Here is a 21,883-nt window from a genome sequence, read left to right as displayed (position 1 = left end):
TGTAGTCTATATCAACGATTCGCCTCTAAACTTTACTTGTTCGGTCAGTCTTTTCGCAAATGACTGCGTAATGTATCGAGCAATAGACCCTTTGTAAGCAGGCGAGCAACACTTCATATTCAGTGGTGGCAACACTGCTGGTTAATCCGACGACGCCGTGACAAAGGAAGCGTCGCGCAGGAACGCCGTTGTGGTTACGTGTCTTGGCTCATCGCTTCAACATTCTGCAGCCTCATGAAGCCATTTCTTGGGTTATTTTGTGTACGCTACCAGTGCTCTTGTAGCATATACGAGGACGATGCCCACGCACTGCTGCATACCTCTCTGCAAGCAGTAGGTTTACGTGCAGTAATGCTGGGCGAAACGTAGGTACGACGCACACCTTTCGCATCTCCCGTTTTAATTGGGCAATGTCCAGGGCAAACCGCCTTTTTTATGCACTGTCTTGAGAGCTACGTTTCACGTGCCGGCCACGACTTCCGCCGTTAGTAGCGCCGAACATTGAGACTGCAGACTTGTTTCGGTGCAGGTGAATTCGATCCTGTATTTGTGCTTCGCTCTGCCCGCGCTCATCGGTGTTTCAACAACTGTGAACAGCAAACTCGCTCGTCTTCCTTTTTTTGAGAACTGTTTTGTGGTACAGTTTCACGTGGGGATCATGACTGCCGAAGTTTTAATGCGAACACCCAGGCAGGAGAGTTGTGCTGGAGCAGCCAAAAAGTGGAGCTGCAGGCATGTCTCTCTCCGCTCGTTTTTGGCATTTCAACGGCAGTAGACCAGGAATCCGGTCTAAGTCTTTATTTCTTGTCTTTAGATTATGCGAATTCCGTTCCCTCATGGTGTTCATGGCGCATACCGTGCAGCGACCACGCCGTACTCGAACTCAATTAGAATCCAGCTTTTCTATAAATCTCGATGTAAGTACAAACCTCCTGACGCAATGCACGAATTGTACTGCTTATGTCATCCAGGTGGAAGATACATTAAGTGTTTAATAGTCGCATAATTTATTTGTATGTGTCGTATCTTGAGTTCCTAACTCAAATACAGACGAAAGAAAGATCGCAGCAACCAAGAGATATAAGGGACAAGCTTTTACTCTCTGAAGGCAACGAAAGTTTGGTCGGAATATTTCGTTGCAGCAAGAGCAGAGTATTTATGTACGCTTTCGTCCATTCGGCGAATGGTTTAGAAAGCTTGAACAGTCGTAACTTGAGCGAGCAGCAAAGAACGGACTCTTCGTAGTACGTTCATAGCGACCAGTCGCCGCTACGACGGGCCAAGGGCGCATCGAATAAACACAATTAGAACTAGAAGGCTAAACAAACTGGCAGCGGTAAGGCTTTTCGTTATTAGTAACAAATCCTGCATTCGTTTGCTGCTGTTCGTCATCCCAGACAACGGTATTCCACGCTGACATTGTCGGATCTCGTAGGGTCTGTCGGTCGGCTACATCGTCGAATAAAAGTCCAGAATTTGCTGCTTTTCAAACAAACGGAGTGTTGTGTCATTTGAACCGTGTCCTTGCGCATGCGCCCGCTCAGGGAGTGCCACTATTTGCCCTGTTCTCTGCTGCGGCTATCGCTTATAAGCAGCCGCGCCTAATCCTCTGCGTTCTTCGACTAACATCTGGTGACCAATAAACATGGTCTGCTCGTCCCGGTTGACTACTGCCTCCGTCTAGTCAAGAACACAACAGTGGCGACGAGGATGGGATTGCCGTGACCAGGAATCAACGGAGGCAGCCGGGTCGATACAGCGACATGGCTTCGCTAGGCCAGTTCGAGCGATTCGACGAAGATGAGGACGAAGACTTTGAATCATACGTGGAGCGGTTTGAACACTACGTCCGCGCCGTGAAGGTGAGCGATGATTTGAAAGTCTCGACATTCGTGACCGCCATGGGCAAGAAGACTTACCGCACGTTAAAGAACCTGCTCGCCCCGGCAAAGCCTGAGGAGAAGGAATACAGTCAGCTCGTCACCGTTCTCAAGGAGCATTACGCCCCCAAGCGAATGGTGATTGCGGGACGGTTCCGGTTTAATCGGCGGTCCCAGCATGAAGGTGAGAGTGTGGCTGCATTCGCCGTGGAATTAAAAAGACTGGCGTCGTCGTGTGAATTTGGGCCCTTTCTGGAAGAAGCGTTGCGGGACCGGTTTGTGGCCGGCTTAAAAGACCAATCGACCCAAGCGGAACTTCTCAAGAAGAGCACATTGACCTTTGCCACAGCGTGCGACATTGCCAAAAGTGTTGAACTAGCTCGGGCCGAGACTAGAAAGTTTCAACCAGCTACGAGACAACCGGAGGAAGTGCATGATGTTCGCCACACCTACCGGGCCAAGCCCGCAGCTAGAGCTTCAGCCAAGCCAGCAGCAGCAGCCGACGGAGCGGAACACCCCATCGAAACGCCAGACTGTTTCCGCTGCGGTGGATTATCCCACGACGGAAGGTCCTGCCCGTTCCGGAAATACAAGTGCCATCTATGCAAGCGGATGGGTCATCTGTCGAGGGTCTGCAAGGCTGCCTCATCGCGCGCGGTGCGGGCCGTGGACGACGTCCGTGACAACCTAGAGACAATGAACGGTGAGGACGAACTTGTGCTGCATAACATATTTGCCTGCGACAGTAGCCATCCTAGCTATACGGTGAACGTTAAGGTGGCAGGTAGAAATGTGCGAATGCAAATCGACACGGGGGCATCTGTTTCGATTGTACCTGAAAGTGTGTTTGTGAAGTATTGGCCAGACCTAGCCCTGGAAAGTTGTCGAATTAGGCTACGAACGTACGGGGGCGTTCCCCTGCAGACCGTGGGGAGGGTGAAGGTACCGGTCGAGCACCATGGTCAGGCGGTCACCCTCCCGCTAGTTGTCGTGCGGACGCCACAGAAATGTGAGACGGTGCTGATGGGTCGAGATTGGCTGGAGGCTCTTAAGCTGGACTGGTTGAGCGTGTGCGGTGTCAGCGTAGACAAGGTAGCACAACTGGTAGAAAAATTTCTAGAGGTGTTCGAGCCCGAACTTGGGTTGATAAAAGGCACCCCGGTAAAACTGCTTTTGAAAGAAGGGAGCACGCCCGTGTTCTGCAAGCATCGAGCGGTGCCTTTCGCGATGCGAGACGCGGTGTCAAAAGAATTGCAGGCGCTGGTAGGAGCTGGGGTCCTAATTCCGGTTCAACGTAGCGACTGGGCAACGCCTCTAGTGGTCGTGTATAAACCCAACGGGGAGGTCAGAATTTGCGGGGATTATAAAATGACAGTAAACCAGTCTCTCCGAACGGACCATTACCCGTTGCCAGTAATGGAAGATATCTTCGCAACGTTGCACGGGTGTAAATACTTCACAGTCCTAGATCTCTCAACGGCCTACCAGCAACTAGAACTTGATCCGGACTCGCAGAGTTTGGTCACCGTGAATACGCATCTTGGCTTGTTTCAGTATACACGGCTACCCTATGGGATCACGAGTGCCCCGTCTATTTTTCAGGCGGTAATGGATGACCTGTTAAAAGGCCTAGATAGAGTATCCTGTTACATTGATGATGTGTTAATCGCTGGGGAAACCTTCGAGGAGTGCTATCAGAAGGTAGAAAGCGTGCTAGCTAGGTTTAAGGAACATGGAATTAAACTGAAAAAAGAAAAATGTAAGTTCTTTGAGACGTCACTGACCTACTTGGGCCACGTGATAGACGGGAACGGAATTAGGCCTTCAGACGTAAAAATAGCAGCAATAAAGGAAGCGCCAGCCCCAAAGAATAAACAGGAACTCCGGGCGTATCTGGGACTGTTGAATTTCTATGGCAAGTTCGTTCCCAACCTATCGGCAGAACTAAAACCGCTATACGACCTACTCAGAGATAGCACAAAATGGAAATGGACAGCTGAGGCCGAGCGAGTGTTCCAAACAAGCAAAGGATGGCTTACGCAAAACACGGTATTAGCCCACTACGACCCATCGAAGGATCTCGGCCTCGTCTGTGACGCGTCAGCCTACGGTGTGGGAGCTATACTGTTCCACAAAGAAGGCCCAGTGGAAAGGCCGATAGCCTTTGCGTCGAGGATTCTCAGTAAATCCGAGCAGGCGTATGTGCACATCGAAAAAGAGGCATTGGCAGTAGTGTTCGGGCTGCGCAGATTTCACAAATACTTGTTTGGTCGATCCTTTAGCATATACTCTGATCACCAACCATTGCTGGGCCTGCTCGCGCATGATAAGCCAGTTCCCGCAATGGCAGCAGCGCGTGTTCAGCGTTGGGCTTTGCTTCTTGCAGCCTATAACTACCGCTGGGTTTATCGCAAGGCTAGCGAGATTGCAAATGCTGACGCACTGTCGCGGTTGCCTTTGCAGTTGTCGAGCCAAGCACCCGAGTCGGAAGACGTACATTTTTTTTCTGTGCTCGATGAAACCCCGCTGTCTGCAAAAGAGATTAGAATGGAAACGAAAAGGGACAAGGTCCTATCAAAAGTCCTGTTTTACACTCAAAACGGCTGGCCTTCGCATGTGGCAGAAGATACACTCGCCCCTTATTTTGTACGGCGTAGCGAACTGTCTGTTGACCAGGATTGTGTAACCTGGGGAAATCGCGTGATAGTGCCTGTTGCGCTTCGTGAAAAGATGTTATCAATGCTGCATGAGGGCCACCCGGGAATGACGCGCATGAAAATGTTATCTAGAAGTCACGTGTGGTGGCCGAGGTTAACTCAAGACATAGAACGAGCAGTGAAAGAGTGTATGACGTGTCAACTGGCGCAAAACTCAGCACCCAGCGTCCCATTGTTGTCGTGGGGCTGGCCGACGCGAAGGTGGGAGAGAGTGCATTTGGACTTCGCGTATCGAGAGCAACAGTGGTTTCTCGTGCTGGTGGACGCGCATTCAAAGTTGGTGGAAGTGTTTGTGATGAAAGAGACGAACAGTGAAAAGACGGTGGAAAAACTGCGTAGTGTGTTCGCTGCTTATGGATTGCCGGAAGTAGTGGTTACGGACAATGGCCCGCAGTTCACGTCAACTCAGTTTGCAACGTTTTTGAGCAGGAATGGCATTCGGCATGTGAAGTCGCCTCCTTATCATCCAGCATCAAACGGCAGCGCTGAACGGTGTGTGCAAACCATAAAAAGAGATCTCTTCAAGCAGGTCCTCGACGAGCAGCGGACTGGGGAATCAAAGACTCTCCAGCATCGCATTGACCAGTTCCTGTTCAGGTACCGCAACACCCCAACCGGTTCTACAGATGAAACTCCAGCGCAACGGTTCTTGTCGTGGAAGCCGCGGACGCGGTTGAGCCTTTTGCATCCAGATATGGAGAAAAGAATGACCGAGAAATTGGAACGAATAAGGGAGTCGGCGAACCAAACGCGAGGAGGCTGCAGAGAATTCAGTGAAGGCTCCCGCATATTAGTGAAAGGCTTGCGCCCGGGTGACGCCCGATGGCTCGAAGTAACCGTGCTCAGGCGTGTGAGCATCAGCACATACGTTGTGTCTACGGGAGCAGAGGAGCGCTATGTTCATGCCGATGACTTACGCCCATGTACCTTCCAGGAGGGCCCGAGGTACCATCAGGCCCCGGATTGTGAGCTTCCGGACGGCTGTAATCCCAAGGCACACCAACAAATCCCACTCGGGACTCCGGACTGGGCAAGCACCGCAGCTCCAGGGGAGCTCATGCCGGTCCCGGTTACCAAGGTGGTCCAGCCGGCCTCGAGTCAGCCCTCGACCGAGGACACTGTGGTCCTACCGCCGGCTACGGTGAAGCCAATCGCAGCCCGTAGCCCCACGTCTGCAGATCAGGCCTCCGTGCCAGGTCTTACCTATCCCGAAGCCCGCGCATCAGAACCGGAGAGGGACAAGGATCCCCAACCAGTCCTCCGACGCAGCACGCGGAAAAGACAACCCCCGGAACACTACAAGCCGTAGCACCGACTAATGAACCTTGTGTTGGGGAAGGGATGTTGTGTCATTTGAACCGTGTCCTTGCGCATGCGCCCGCTCAGGGAGTGCCACTATTTGCCCTGTTCTCTGCTGCGGCTATCGCTTATAAGCAGCCGCGCCTAATCCTCTGCGTTCTTCGACTAACATCTGGTGACCAATAAACATGGTCTGCTCGTCCCGGTTGACTACTGCCTCCGTCTAGTCAAGAACACAACACGGAGCAGCAAGGTTTTTGTTCCACGGAGTTATGGAAAAAGCAACTTTACGAGAAGCGCATGCCATTATTCCGCCGCGGCGGACGTCAGCTGCGCTACGTTTGCTGCCTTTTCGCTGTTTTCGCTTCCTTCATTATGTTGGAGCGCAGTGTTGCCGGAGCGGCCTACTGCTCCTACGCTAGCACTAGGACCAATTTGAAAAGGGTCTATTATTGATAATTTAGAAGTACTTGAATTACAGGCTGATATTGGTCCGGTTCAGGAACGGTGTGATACTTGGGTATGAATGCAAACATTAACAAATGCAAGTACATGCACGTCAACCATTACAGCACTACACCAGCGCATATCAAATTACTAACGTTCTTCTGGACGCATTAAATTCTTATATGTATCTGGGCGTGCACACAACCTACACATTGTCTTGGAAGACACATATTGTATATATTACAGCTAAAGCTAATATCATGTTGGGCTACCTTCAAAGAAATTTTAATCAGGCCCCTTTTAACGTGGAACTCTTTCTTTACAAGGTATTGGCGCGTAGCAAATTAGAATATGCAGAATCTGCTTGGGACCCTTGTCGTGAGTCGCTTATTTACGAATTAGAACGAATGCAGAATCGGGCAGCGCGCTTCAACCTTCCTAATCACCATCGCACCTCCAGCGTCACATCAATGAAAGCCACACTATGATTACCCCTTTAACAATGCGTTGCTCAGAAATATATTGTCCCCACCAATTTACCTTTCGACTCGTATTGATCATCGTCACAAAGTAGGAATTCCGTCAGCGCACACCAAGTGTTTTCAGGACCCATTTTGGCTAGATAATTGTGTATGCTGACATCGTCTTCCTTATGACATTGTTTGTATACAAGATGCTGTTTTATTTTAGTTGTATGTAGCCTTTATTTCAACCCTATATCAAGCGATGTTACTTGATTGCAATTTTTCTGTTGTATTTTGATATGTGGGGCAGTGCATGTATATACCCACTCCCATCTTTAATAGCCTCGGGCCTTAAGGGCAAGTGAATAATAAAATATATTTGCGCACCTGGCAGTTTATGCTGTACTTCAGAAAAAAAAAACCATTTTATTTCCTGTACTATACACCCCTAAATGCTAATGTATGTTTTTTTTCTTCAGTTATTTAACCGAAGTGCCGTCCTATATGAATTGTTCAAAAGGACCTACGATAATCCAGGAGGAATCAATGAAACATTGTGTCCTGGAATTGGCTTTCATAAGGAAGAAAACAGTACCGAAGAATTCTTGGTTTACCCAATTTATTATACTAACACCAGTGATATTTGGGATCAAAATGGAATGAGGACGTTCCACAAGCAAGTTATTTTGTTTTCTGTGTTTTCTGTTAGTTCTCTTTTGTTTTTTACCTCAGCTCCAGCTCTGGTGATAGATAATATAGGTCGATATAAGAGGAAAAAATGGGACTTGGCTGTACATGACATGCGACGAATTGACACCGATGAACCACAAGGCTCACACAGTGACTACTGACATATGGGTCTACACAAAGGGGGACACAATTAACTCGATCTAGGGCAGAAATAACAAACTTTGGAAGCAAAGATAGGTCCTGCCCTCCGCAGGCGCAGGGCAGGATTACGTGGAAATCTACGGGAGCGGCCAGTGTCCTGCAGTGGATTTGGGTATGCTCGCAATGGTGGTGATGAATTCGAGTGCTGGTATCGCGTAGATATAGCAAAGTGCGCTCACCAAAATAATGCGGCCAGATGGCTGAAGCATATTTTTATTGGGTGGAAGGCTGCGTTCGCACCGCTATCTTGAACCGTTTTACCTTCTGACTGATTGATCATGGCGTAAAACGCACCGACGCCAGGCAGGCGATGAGGCGCGCCGTAGGGGACGGCTCCCGATTAATTTTGACCACCTGGGAATCTCTAACGTGCGCGGAAATCTCCAACACACGAGCATTTCTCGTCTCGCTTTTCGCCTCCGTCAGAAAAGCGGCTTTTTACCCTCTACGTGGCATCTGTTTCAGGGTAAGTGGTTGTGTTTGTCTGTTTTATTTTTGTTCCAAATTCTGTTTACCTCTGCTGTGCACCGTAAACCGCCTTGAAATGCGTTGCCTGCGTTGCCGAATGGGTCCAGAAATCTGTTCGGAGTTGTGTTCTTTTGTTTCCTTCTTTTTTTCAATCTTTCTTTCACGACGGCTCAAATACCACGGGACACCCTTGACTGCTGTCTTTCGTACCTAACCCAAGATCTCTGCCTCGGGGAACTGGGCGCGGTAAATTGCGTAGTCAATCAATATTACCAAAAACATATTAGCACACGCTCATATTTGGCGCTGGAAAAAAACTAAGCAGCACCCAATATCTTATTGAATGGTACATTGCACGAATATTATGTTGAGTATGGTTGTTTTGAACTATAATTTTGTTAAGATTCGCAGACATTTTTGTGACTCCGACACACACAGCAGTGCCTGCCAGCAGGCGCTGTCTCAAGAAGGGTTGTGGCATTATTCATGCGGTTTTTCTCTCCAGATCCATGGTCTACTTGAACATGGCATTTTTTGAAGAGACTCCTGGGACGGGATACAACTTCATGAATTCTACACTACGTGTCGGTGAGTATACAAGCAGCACTATTGAAAGTGTTCTAGAAACTCAGAGTATACAAGTGATGGGAGACTGGTGCGTTTTAATGAGAGCCAGGCCGGTTTGACGGTTGTAGTAACTGAAGGCATATTCTACTTTCTCTAACAATTTATGCTATTTGCTGTACATGCCTGTCCCGAATTTACACAATAACGAGACGACGTGGAGATAACATATTATAATTGGACTCATCTGAACCTGCACTTATTAGGCACGTCGTTTCCTCCACACAAAGAGAAAAGAATGGTTACAAGAGCGCGAACTTGAGCCATGCCGTTAAACGCGAAGGAAAGTTCAAAAAGAAAGAGCGAGGAGGGACAGTGCACACAATCATGGCCGAGTAAATCTTGAAAAATATTTGTACGGGGTGGTTGCACTGTATTGGAGAAGGGAATGGTATTTACATATGGAACGGCGCATTTGGGAAGTGAACGATATATACATAAGGAACGCCGTCACGAGAATGAACGGAAACGTTCATGGTGTGGAACGAACTCAGATGAGGGGAATTTTTCCGATGGATCACTACATTCTGCGCGGGAGACGACAAAATGCAGTCCTGGGGTCGCGCGATAAAATAGGACCGCTATAGAAGCGCACGATAAAGCTGTGTCTGTCATGAACCTCGTGCTGAAGAATTAAGCAAAGTTTCGTTATATAGGAAAATCTGCATTACCTGATCCACAAACAATACAAAAGGCACTGAAAATCAGGTCCAAATTACTAAATATAATGAACCAAACACACAAAACGGGGGCAAAAGACAGATCCCCTAATACAACCTGAATTGAGAGCCAAGACGTCATGCACCCTTCCGTCTAATGACATCGATGGTTAAACGCGAAGCTTTGTCGTGATGGATTCCTTATTAGCCGATCCCACACTGCGAGTATGCGCTACTCTGTAGGCATGCATTACTTCAGAATACCCACCTCTCGGGTGTGCACTTCGTAGGCCAAGTGTTGGTCTTAGTGGTGTACGGCGCAAATCGGCACCTCCTGCTTGGCGTTCGCTTTGAACTTGACGAAATGGCGCAATCACAGAGGCGCCAGCATCATAAGTCGAAGTACCTAGGTTCGATTCCAGCCACGGGAAGCGTCCTTTTCTGTCCCTTAAACCGCTATTCTTCATCATCATCGTCAGATAAAGTCGGTTTTCTGCAGGGCGTGTGGGTATGCAACGGCATCAGTGCGGACACTAAAGCTTCGCTTTGAAAGCTGGACGGGTGAAGAACACATCTTGCCTGCCTGCTGGTAAGAGCAGTTGCGTAGAGCTGCCACATAGAGCAGTTGGCACAATAAAATAAAAGTGCGCAAGAATCGGTTATTTAAACGTCACCGAGAACTAGGAATGGCAACCCCGATAATCATTCATACCTAACACAAGCTAATTCAAGTAGTGCGCCATCTACGAAACGTGGGAAGAGATGATAAATCATTATTAGAGTAATTCATATCATCCGAAATCATCAGTGGGCAAGATTAACTACGGTCTCAAGCCGCAAATCTTTTTATTTTAAAGCTTATGCAAGTAAGGGATGGGAATCTTTCCACGATTCCCGGCAGCACGTGAAGAGTCAACGATTGGATTGGGTGGATGGGCGGCTGCTTTTATAAGTTCTTCCGATTATAACACATTTATTTGCCACTACGCCTTCGCACTGGCTTGTATGCTCTGAAGCTGCGTCTTTCTTCAGTGTAACAATCAATATAGCATTCCATGAAATAAAGGGAAGCGGATCAAAATGTCGTGACGCTTTTAAACGTGTGAGCTGTCTTTCTATAGAAGGTTGCAAGCTACTGGGCCCAGGGGTCTGGCAAATGACATTTTGTCGGTCTCGGAGCACTCCCAAAATTTTCTCGGTGCTCCTTTCGTCTTTTTTTCGGCCATTGTTTCTCACACTTTATTTACACAGAGACTGATATATTAGAATGCAAAATAAAAATAACAATAGTATGCTTTTTTGAAAAAAAAAAGTTCTTCGTAGTCCCCGTGGCCTGGTGTTTTGATGCAAATAATAAAGCGAACGAAGCAACAGCTTTATTAGAGCAGAAAAACAACTAAGATATTGTTTGGACGCAGGCTCTCTTTTCTTTTCTTTTTTTTCCGTGGCATGTGAAACCGGTTGAAAAAAATGACTGGCCCTGTGGCTGCTGCTCTTTAAGTGAAGGCTCTTTCTATATTTCTCGTCAGTGTTAGCAGGTCCACCCACTCTAGTCGGCTATGGGCCTCCTGCACTGCAGTTTTGAGGTGACACGCGGTGACAGCTGGCAGCGGTGTCACTCGACATCATTTCCGTGATGGAAAGGGAAAAAATGTGCAGGAATTTCCAATGTGACCTCTAAACGAACCCCCGAAATTTCAGCCGTGGAGAAGCAAATGAGGTTTTATTTCATTATTATTGTCTCCATAACCAGTATAAATCTTTGTTTATTGAAACCCACCTGAATTTACCCAAATAGGTTTCTATACCGTGAGGTCACTAATGAAAGCCGACGACAGTACACGGATCAGTTTCCTTCAATTCCGACGCACGCAAAGCGCAGAGTACCCGAGCACAAATTAAAAGAACGGAAGAATAGGTCCATATGAGTATATGCACCTAATACTTATCGTGCCACCGCTGCGAAAAAATACCATGTATCCAACAAAACAGACCGGATGTTTATTTTTGTAGCTCCCCAAATAGCTCGCAATCCGGTGTCAGTACAAGTGTGTATCAGAAAATGCATAGATCATGCCACGTATATGCTTGCTTCCATTGTACTCCGCCGTTGCGGGAAAACATAAAGAAAGCTTTAAGATGAAAACACAAGTACCGTAGGTGTTTACGCTAGAGAGCAACACAACAATAAACATGGGCAACCAAGCAGCCACAATTCTGAGTCTGGCATCTACGGGTTTATTTAAATTACTCTCAAATATCTTGCGGTCGTAAACAACTTCTTGTTTGCTTTTCTGCCACAGTAGGGCCAAGGAAACGATGTCAAGTGGAGCTATTTGCACAAAATAGTTTAGCTAACACAGATAACTACATGAACAGAAATACGTACGCTATCCTGTAGTTCTACGAACATCACGCATGACTCCATTAGCTTTGAAACGATCTCCATTACTCCAAATGGGAATTTTTCAATGGCACTGCAAATCATGGAGGAAGCATTTGTGAAAAATTATAGGTCCCGTTGTGCGCTCTCCTCTTTTCATTCCCATGGCTATGTCGATTGATATAAGGGCAAAGAACAAGTTAAATCAGCGCACACATGCTTTCGTGCAAGCTACGGCCGCAATGAACATAGATCGTTTTGCCGTACCAGCGACGACGCAGCTGCGAATTTGCGGGTAAATTCTCACAATGTCGAGCGGGCTCAACGCGCTTCTACTTTTAAAAATATTTAGATTTTAAGTACGCTTTTGTGAATTATTATGAGCACATTAAAAAGTAGCAAGCGAACTTTTCAATTCAAATGTGTACTGATCTCGTGGACCGGCTTCACCGTCACGGTAAACGCGACCTTTATTTGTCCGTAGCTGCGCTGTATCCTCGGCACAGCATCACGTGGTTCGCTGCGCCGAGCTCCAACATCGCTCGCGTTTGCTACGCGCTGCCGCAGCATCTGTCGGCTTGGCGCATGCGCTCCCCGCTGCTGATTTGCGCCTGACCAGGTCACTGGCCGCGTGCATGCGAGCTTGGACATGGATGAAAGCAAGACCAGGAGCTCGGATCTGAGCATTGCGCGGGAGCTAGAGGCTTTCAGCAGTTGTCGGCAGGCGGCGTCTGACCACCACCCGGGTATCGCACGGAGATCCGTTCGGCTCGGAAAACGCCAGAAGCGGTCCCGCAACCGTAGACAAAGGCAGGCTTTGGATGAATAGTATAATCATTACAGCTACATAAAAGATTAACCAAGCTAAAACAAGACATAGGCAGGGCTGAACCGAGCGTTCGCTTTGCAAATGCAGGGTTAGCTCAGTTAAGCAGCAGCCATTTTCATTTTGAGCCTAATTAACGAACATGAATTAAACGTAGTTTCAGCAGTTACAGGTAGTGTTGCTGCGCAGTTTTAGTTTCGTATACCTGCGCCTACAAACCTGAATCTCGGGCTCTTGAAGCCGTATTGCCTAAGTGTCGCAATATACACATGAAGGTTTCGCTACGATTTCGCACACAGATCAGACATAAAATCACTTCCTGGCACAGCCTAGTCATAGTAAGCTTGCACGGAAGAAATTCGCTTCTACAAGCACCATGAAAGTCACGTTGGGAGTCTCCTCTTCTCTATAGGCTGTCCGCCAAATATTGGGTTATGTCAGTTATGCCATGACCGGGGACTGAAGCTAAAGAAATCAAAGCCATCAGAGCATTGGCGGTGCCGTTGGGACGTCGCGCCGTCCGGTTATTTTTTTTTTCGTGGGCCAGGGGCCCCAGAGAACAGGACATTCTTGATTGGCGATGCGATCGCGCCTTCTATCTCACACACACACACCATCGCTTCCAGGAAGCTGTGCACAAACACGCACGCGCTCCTGTACTCCTCTTTCCTCTCGCACGTGTTTTCACGTGTTTTCGTCTATCAAATGTTCATCTTTTACTTGGGCGGCGCCACTGGTGTTCAGTTGATACCGGTGCTAAGTGCCAACATGTTCAACAGTGCGGAAACACTACCGCACTTGTATACAAGTGCTTTTGTTGTGAAGAATCGCTTTCCTATCGCCCTTCCGAAGCCTTTTCTTTTTGATTAAAGTGTAATTTGACCGTATCGCATTGCAACAGAATAGTTGCCATTCGTTATTTGCCCTGCGGATATTCGTGCTACGCCACATGCGAGCAACGCGACGTCGTCTCCTTCGAACAACGGAAAGATTGTTTTTTTGTTGCCCGCAAGAAGGCGCTGAATACAGCACATCAGTGGCGCCACCACACCAATACACCAGGTCCATAGCTGCGCTGGATATTGCAACACGCCTGTTGTGGGGCTGCCAACTTCGTATTTGTCAAAATTTATAGAATTGACTCCCTCTTTTTCACTCTACATACGCAAGCCCTTACTTCATTTTAGTGGGATTCTGCGGCTATGGTTGTTTTCGATACCTTGTTTGCTGAGCATAGTAGGGTGTACAATTGCGCCAATACAAAAATGCAAGTCGGCTTCAACATTTTCACAGCTGGGGACCATTCGTAAATTTTTTGCATGGAGACTAAAATCTGATATACTGTATGTTGTTTAATTTTCAGCATCTAGCCGTGATTACCGTTTGCCATTACCAACGTGGAAGTTCTTGTTCGTGTCACGGTATTGCTTTGTTGTGGAACCGTTGTCACTTTCAGGCGTCCAATTTGGTGAGTAGACGATTCGACGTTCTCGCGAAAAAGCATGCCGTATTTTCAGCTGCTAGCCATGCCAAATATCATACAATTATCGCGCATGATATCTAGGGTTTCATTCTTGACCCATGCAGCAACACAAAACACCTGAGCAAATCATGAATGAAAAATTGCGATTAGGTGACTTGAATTGCCAGATGCGCCACTCCAGATGCTACAATATCGTCATAATTGCATGTAGTAAAAGTTAAAATTGAAATGTAGTTATGAAGGTCATTACGAATTTAAAACCTGGCTACGTTGCCAAATGGTAGTAAGTTCCAAGCTTACTATTACATTTTTGAAGATTCTCGCGTAACGCTCCTCATTTTTTCTGTGTCGACAATGGTCTGCTTGGTTTAATGAAATAACCGAGAACTGGCATGTAAAACCAATACGCGCCTAAATATCTTAAAAAACTAAGTCGTGCAAAAAAGGCTAACCTTTAAAATCTGGTTCGGCTTCAGCTTCAGAAATCACTTGTTCCCAACTTACATCTTTTATAGTTTACCTATTTTGCAGCATATTACAACATTCCCCAGGTGTCTATTGAATTCCTTCGGGGTTGCTTTGGCACGATATTTTATTGATTATTGTTTCTTGTCATTGAAATGTTAAAATAATGGCGTGTGCTCGTAGAGATAAAATCCGCAGGTGGCCAGCGGTCATGCACTATTTTAGACAAAGCCAAATAATATCAGAAACGTCAAACTCTACCGGTAGTATTTTCTGATTACGTGTCACAATTCCGAAGTTCTCCAGTTAGTCAAGCTCATCCACACGCAGATCGGAAGTGGGTGACAAAAGTAATAAGCAACCAGAGACAACTTTCTTTACAATTTCAACTTTCCCCATGAAGCAGTTTACTCTCAAATGGCCAGAAAGACGTAAATTTCCTGGCATCCTCTGCTGGGAGCAGTTTTTTGAGCGGATTGTCTTTATTTCAAGACTACCAGAATTTTCAATTGCAGTGGTACAGTCGAACACGGATATATCGAACTCCAAGGGGATCGCGAATTAGTTCGATATATGAAAAATTCGATATAAAAAATATGGGCTCTGAGACCTCACCTATGGCGGGCGATCACTTACCGATCGTCGCATTCAAGAATGACAACTAATTCCGCACTCACGACGCAACAGGACACTTTATTTCCGTGAAAAAAAAAATCGCTGATCTTGGCTTGCTTCTTCGTCCTGGAAATGAAATTAAAGGCGCTGGTCTCGATCTTCTCGAAGCTGCACAACTAGAAAATTCCAGCAGCAAGCGGCGCCTTCGCTCACCATGCACAACACGCACGCAAAAGACGAACAGCGCGTACGTACCACAAGAACTTTGAAGGTAACAATTCCAAGGCTCTCTGAACGGACTCCAACAAAGCGCTCGCGATGGTCATCTCCGAGAGAAACAGTGATATCCGAAAGGTGTGGGACAACTCGCCAAACAGCAGCAACAGCCGCAAAATGCAAAAGAAGGAGGAGGCCGCCAGCGCCTTCGTTCCCTCTTCCCTTTCCCGAGACGACATCGGGGGAAGACAGACCCAGAGAGAGAGAGAGAGAGAAAAAAACTCTTTTTCGGCAAGTCGGGGAACGTACGCAGCCGCAAAAAAAAAAAGGACGTGCGCAGTCGGGGCATCCCTACCTCGCACTGTCACATTTTCCGAGCGTTCGGGCTTGTGTGCATATAGAGATTTAGCATACCGGGCTCCGTCTGCTCACGCTACGGCGGCCGGTAGCGGGGCCCGACTGGGCAAGCGCAAATTCGTTCCGGTAGGGGGGATTAGTTCCGCGAGCCAGTCTTCGCCATGTCCGCACATTCCTTCACATACTCCTCAACCTCAAATGGAAAGTGCTGCGACCGCCGAAGAGCACCTTCTAACTCGCGCGGCGTTCGATATACCCAATGTCGGGAAAAATACGGTTCGATATAAACGTACCAATTCCTATACTTTTACACAGTATTTTCACGGGGATAAGTTATGAGTTCGATATAGACAATAATTCGATATACCCGTGTTCGATATATGCGTGTTCGACTGTAGTAATCGTGCACTTTCCAATGACCTTTAACGGCGGTCCTACGATTATCCTCACAATTGGCTGATTTTGTGATGGAATTCAATCGCACGTCAAAGTTATTCATCTATCCAGATTTTAACCCCCCTCCGAGCAGGGTACTTCAGAAAAAATGTAAAAAAGTGTTCTTTTGACTGGCAGTTTCTTTCGAACTAAGATTCAAACTGTCAACCCACCACGATGGTTCAGTCGCTAAGCTAGGCGTTGTAGTCGAGGGTATGACGGCATACCGTCTAGTCAGGAAACATGCTTGAAATGGTTTACTGGTCACTGACCAAAGTCAAAATATACAAATTACGCTTAGGGAGCACTACGGCTCCCTTGTTCACACTCTAGGCGTTGTACTGCTAAGCCCAACGACGCGGGTTAGATTCCCGCCCGGGGCGGCCGTTTTTCTGATGGAGGCGCAAAGCGAAATACTCCCGTGTGTTCGAGATTTGCGCGCACATTAAAGATTCCCACTTATTCCAGATGAATCCGGAACCCACCGCTACGGCGCGCCTCATTGCCTGTGTCGCTTCGGTGCGTTAAACCTCAATATCAATCACAATTCAAAGGGTCAAGGTGCAAACCGGTTTGCTGCCATTAAAAGCCCTTCTTGCAAACTTCAGTGATCGGTGTCCCACCCGTGTCCCTCTGAAACTACTTCTTCTGATGTCTACATACCCGGAAAAGCGGGGCGCCACATACACAGCCATAAAACCTGAATACTCCATGATTCTACGTCAGCGACTTATGCAATCACTGTGCGTGTATATGGCCGTTCGCTAGCACGAGGACAAAAAGAATGCAAACTGATCCTAGCCACTGTGCACCAGTGGTATGACAATGTTCAATGAAGGATCTCATGCAATTGCTTCAGGTGAGAGTAGAGATAGGGAGAAAAGTCACACCTCACTAACTACACATGGCTGAAGGACATTAGCTATCGATCGACAATTACCTATCAGCACAAAGCCATGAATTCCAGGTCTTGGTTATCGCTTACTGCCCAGTATAAAACAATAGTAGAAGGGCGATTATTATCCTTTCATCCATGGTTACCGCTCTCCTACATCACGTGATTCAGATGGGCACGCCGAGGTATCGTTAATAGCAAACAGACGCCTCCTCGCACAAAATTATTGTTTAAAATCTACAAAGAGTGGCCACAAAAATGCAACTGTAGCACCCCTTTCGCGTTGAAGCGCAAGCGCAACTAAGAACATCATGTGACATATGAAAGCGAGCAGCAAAACGCCAGGAGATGATTTATTATGACCGAAAAACCTAAATGAGAGCGCCAAATAAAGCCGACCACCAAAAGTGGCTAGTCTGGCACGATCCTCATTTTACCGTCACTAGACAGAAGTCATCTTTCTGTTTGCGTCCTAAGTTGTCCAATACATAAATAAGTTCATTACCGCGTTGGAAAAATAATCAATGCTGCGAACGAAGTGCTGTTGGCAGGTGGAGCGCTTCCTAAATATTTTGAGGCCCAATTGGTGAGGCTGAACAAAGCTACTTTTGAATAAGGAGGCGGAGCGACTTGGACTATATACGGTATTTTCACAATTGTAATCACTCTCCAAATCTAACCCCCCCCGTCTCTCTCTACTTCCAGAAGGACAAATAAGAAAAAGTTGGCATGTAAATCTAACCGCCCCTCTTTCTGCGAGGAAGCGTGCCTTGCCAAGGCTATAGATTTTGTACGGCCTAGGCCACTAAGGGCACTTTCTAGCTTGGTCCTTGAGCCTTTCACGGTACTTGAGCCATTTAAAAGAAATGCTTGAGGGATCAAACCACGAAAGCAGCGGCCCAAGCAGTGCTTCACGCTCGAGTGGTATTGAGAGAGCGACTGAGTATCAGACGCAAGCGTTGATTTAGGTGTCTGTTGCTGTGCCACTTTTTTTTAATTTGTGATGTAACAATCATTATTCCTCGAGCCCTTTTCCTCTAGCTACTGCTGCGACAAGTATGTGTAAGTGTAATATAAGAAGGGGGACCGGGTGTTTCGATCTTAAACACCCTAAAAAGGGGGTGCGTAGAATGGAATAAATACGGCATGTCTCTAGTTTAAGGTGCCGCTGACAACGCAGGTATTCTCAGAAAATTTGAGAAGGAAAATTACGCCCACCTCCCCTCGCGGGAACCCTGGTGTGATGCAACGCATATCATGGGGGCTTCCATTGGCGACGGCCGAATCGCCGTCGCATCAAGCAATCGTCGAGTACTGCGAGAGAGTGCAAGCGTAACGCGGATGACCGTCGACGGAGACCGCCGGAGCGCGGCATGCCGCTTTATATTCACAGCGCCCGAAGGAGAGGGGAGCGCGGAGAGAGAGAGCACTGCACATGCGCAGCGCCGAGCGCAGCGCCGCCCACCGGCGCCTACCAACGGAATGAGAGTGTGCTGCGCCAACCCGCAGCTGTTTGGGAGAGAGTGTTCGCTATCGGAGAGAGGAGAGGACGAGAGGCGCAGCTGTGCGGACAACGCCGGACAGAGGCAGGAAGGACACAGGGGCGAGCGTGAGATGCCTTGAATCTAAAAATGGTTGCAGCTCAGCTCAGCTAACCATGGATATGCATAGCAAAAGCTTCGCTTAGTGTGGTTGAGTCTTGGATTCGCTTGGTTAACCTCTGATGTAGCTGTATTGCCGACCACGTATCAAAGCCGTTGGGTCCCGTGCAACGCTCACAGAAGGAGGCCCGGCCTCGCTTTCATTCACGGTGAACGAGGCGTTTCTCTTCGCCGGGCGCAAGACGAGTCACGTATCCCGATAACACGGTTACCTGATCGCTCTAACTACAAACTTCCAAAATAGGCCAGCGTAGTAGCCCAAATGTACACATTTGCTTGGAATATAAACAGCCAAAAAGTAGCCCAAAATTCTTCGTAATTAATATTTTGTTTATATAATTACGGTTCCGCATGACTTTTTTTTTCAATCATGATTTTTTAGGTGCGAACGGTGTTGTTGTTATCTAGCCGTGCGTGCGTCAGTTTATCCTAGTCACAATAACATCGCGAACGCCATGTGTCCCAGGAAGGCGACCGGGATCAGAAACCAGAGCGCTAATTTGGTCGTCCACCTGTATAATGTTTCGAAACTTTCACTCTAGATATGGGAGGAAAAACTCCAAATTTGAAACAGTTATATTGTGTCACATTTATTTACATTGTGGGATATGAGGGGTTCCTCGGGGACCTTGCCAGCACTCTGGGGTAGGCCCCCACGCTATCTCCCGGCGTGTCAACCACGCGGGCTCCCATGCCTACGGCACCCCAGCGAAGTTCGCCGATACGAGAACACAGTAGACAGCAGTGCCGAAGCACAGCCGTTTATTTGGGGAATCCGAAAACATGCGAGCTCACGGCTCGACGGCGTTCACGATTCACGCCGTCCGGGTCGTCATCGCGAACGGGAGGCAGGCACTCACGGTGCGCGACAAAGCTCCCACCTGAGATACATGTATCCATCACCGCCGCGATGTTCCGCCGAACCAGCCCCAACCGGGTCTCCGACGAGACTCTCCCGACTCTCTCGCGCACACGTTCCCGCCGCCCGCGCCGGCTCGGGATCGCGGTTCTCCACGATTCCCACAATATATATATATATATATATATATATATATATATATATATATATATATATATATATATATATATATATATATATATATATATATATATATATATATATATATATATATATATATATATATATATATAGCTTCTTCCAGAACATGATGGAACAAAGACTGTGTACAGTTTAGAACAAAGTTTATTGTCAGTCGGCGCAACAGAAAGAAAATCTTGAGAGAAAAAGAGCGCACAGAATATTTACTTAAAATATATACAGCTACTCACAGGAACGGACAAGCTTCCCAGAATTACACAACTATACGCGATACCAACAAATCCTTAAAGGAAAAAGAGCACACATATATTTACGACCTATCCACTTACATACACGAACTGACAAGTCTTCGTAGGATCACATTACTATGTACAAACCTGTAAGAGCTTATTAACGAATATACAGTCACACGTACAAGACCTAATTAAAATTAACGTCATAACAGACAAGACACCATAAGCAAGAGAGTAGACAAAGAGCACGCAAGGCAAGATAGGGATCTTAGCCATCAAGGTCTTATGTAGGAGCGGAACTGCTTTGTACATACATATAGGTTAAGTAAAATAGCAGAAAAATTTTTGGCCTGGTTGAAACCTCTGGCAGCAGCCTCCATTCCTGACCAGACCAAACTTTATTTATTTATTTATTTATTTATCAATACTATAAGCCTTGGTCAGGCTCATACAGGAAGTGGGCACATAATGCACATTACACAAATAGGTACAAAAAGCAAACTGGACGTTAAAGAGAACACAACAATCAACCACGCCATTGCCAAAGCGCATAAAAAGAAAAGAAAACGCCAGAACGCTCTCCGCTGTGTTTTTAGTTTGACAGGTAATACTAAATCAACCGACAACAATGACGGTGTAGATAAATAAGTCTCTTCTAACACAAAACAATGCAGTAAAACACTTGCAAACATATGCAATACGGGATAGGGTAAAATAAGGCGGAAAACAGTAATCTCAAACATGCGCAAAGAAGCGGTAACAATTCACTTGCAATGTAATTTTGTTCAAGTTTGGCACAAAATCAAGATGAAGAAAAATTTTATTTGCCGAACGCCTTCACTGTTCCAAAGACGAAGTAAACCACGATTCCGCGTTCCTAGCAAAGCTATCAACCGATGTGGCGTTGATAACATCAGACGGTAATCCATTCCAAGTTTCAATGGCCAGCGGAAAGAAAGAATACTTGAATGTATTTGTACGACTGCTAAATGGTCTGAAAGGTTTGTCATGATTCGTCCTTGTTGAGTGTCGGTGAGGTGGTTTAAGGTAATCACTTTTGTTTATGTTTATAGCTTCCCGATACAAAAGATACAGGAACTTCATAGCGGCAACACTACGACGTGACGACAAGGTTGGAATGCGCGCTAGCATGCTCAACGAAGTTACACTGTCGTGTCTAGAATATTTAGAGTAAATAAAACGAAGTGCCTTATTTTGAATTTTTTCTAATTTGTGTACAAGATATTGTTGATGTGGATTCCAAACTATACTACCATACTCGAGGATGGGTCTCACAAGAGTCTTGTAAGCCGTTAATTTGACATGAGGAGGGGCTGCCGACAGTTTCCTACGAATGAAGCACAATTGCCTGAAGGCCTTGGTGCAGGTGTTTTCAATGTGAACATCCCATTTCAATGTATGCGTAATTGTTATGCCTAAATATTTTATGGAATTTGTTCGGGACAATTGGGAGCCATTTAATGTGTAGTTAAATTGGAGAGGTGATCTCTTCTGGGTTATGCTCATACAGTTTGTTTTGTTAGTATTAATTTTCAAATCCCAGGTGTCGCACCAACGGGCTATATTACGGAGGAAAGAGTTTAGCCTCACTTGGTCTGCAACATCATGCACGTTAGTGTAAACAACACAGTCATCGGCAAAGAGTCGCACGGTAACTCCATCTTCAACGCAATCCGCAACATCATTAACATATACGAGAAAAAGTAAAGGGCCCAGTACGGAACCCTGCGGAACACCTGAAAAAACATTAAGGCGGTCAGATTCGGATTTGTTCAGAGACACGT

This window comes from Haemaphysalis longicornis, unplaced genomic scaffold (genome assembly GCF_048455015.1).
Source record: "Haemaphysalis longicornis isolate Haplotype H1 unplaced genomic scaffold, Haemaphysalis longicornis Haplotype H1 scaffold_17, whole genome shotgun sequence".
Classification (NCBI taxonomy): domain Eukaryota; kingdom Metazoa; phylum Arthropoda; class Arachnida; order Ixodida; family Ixodidae; genus Haemaphysalis; species Haemaphysalis longicornis.
Note: the sequence above shows the minus strand (reverse complement) of the source record.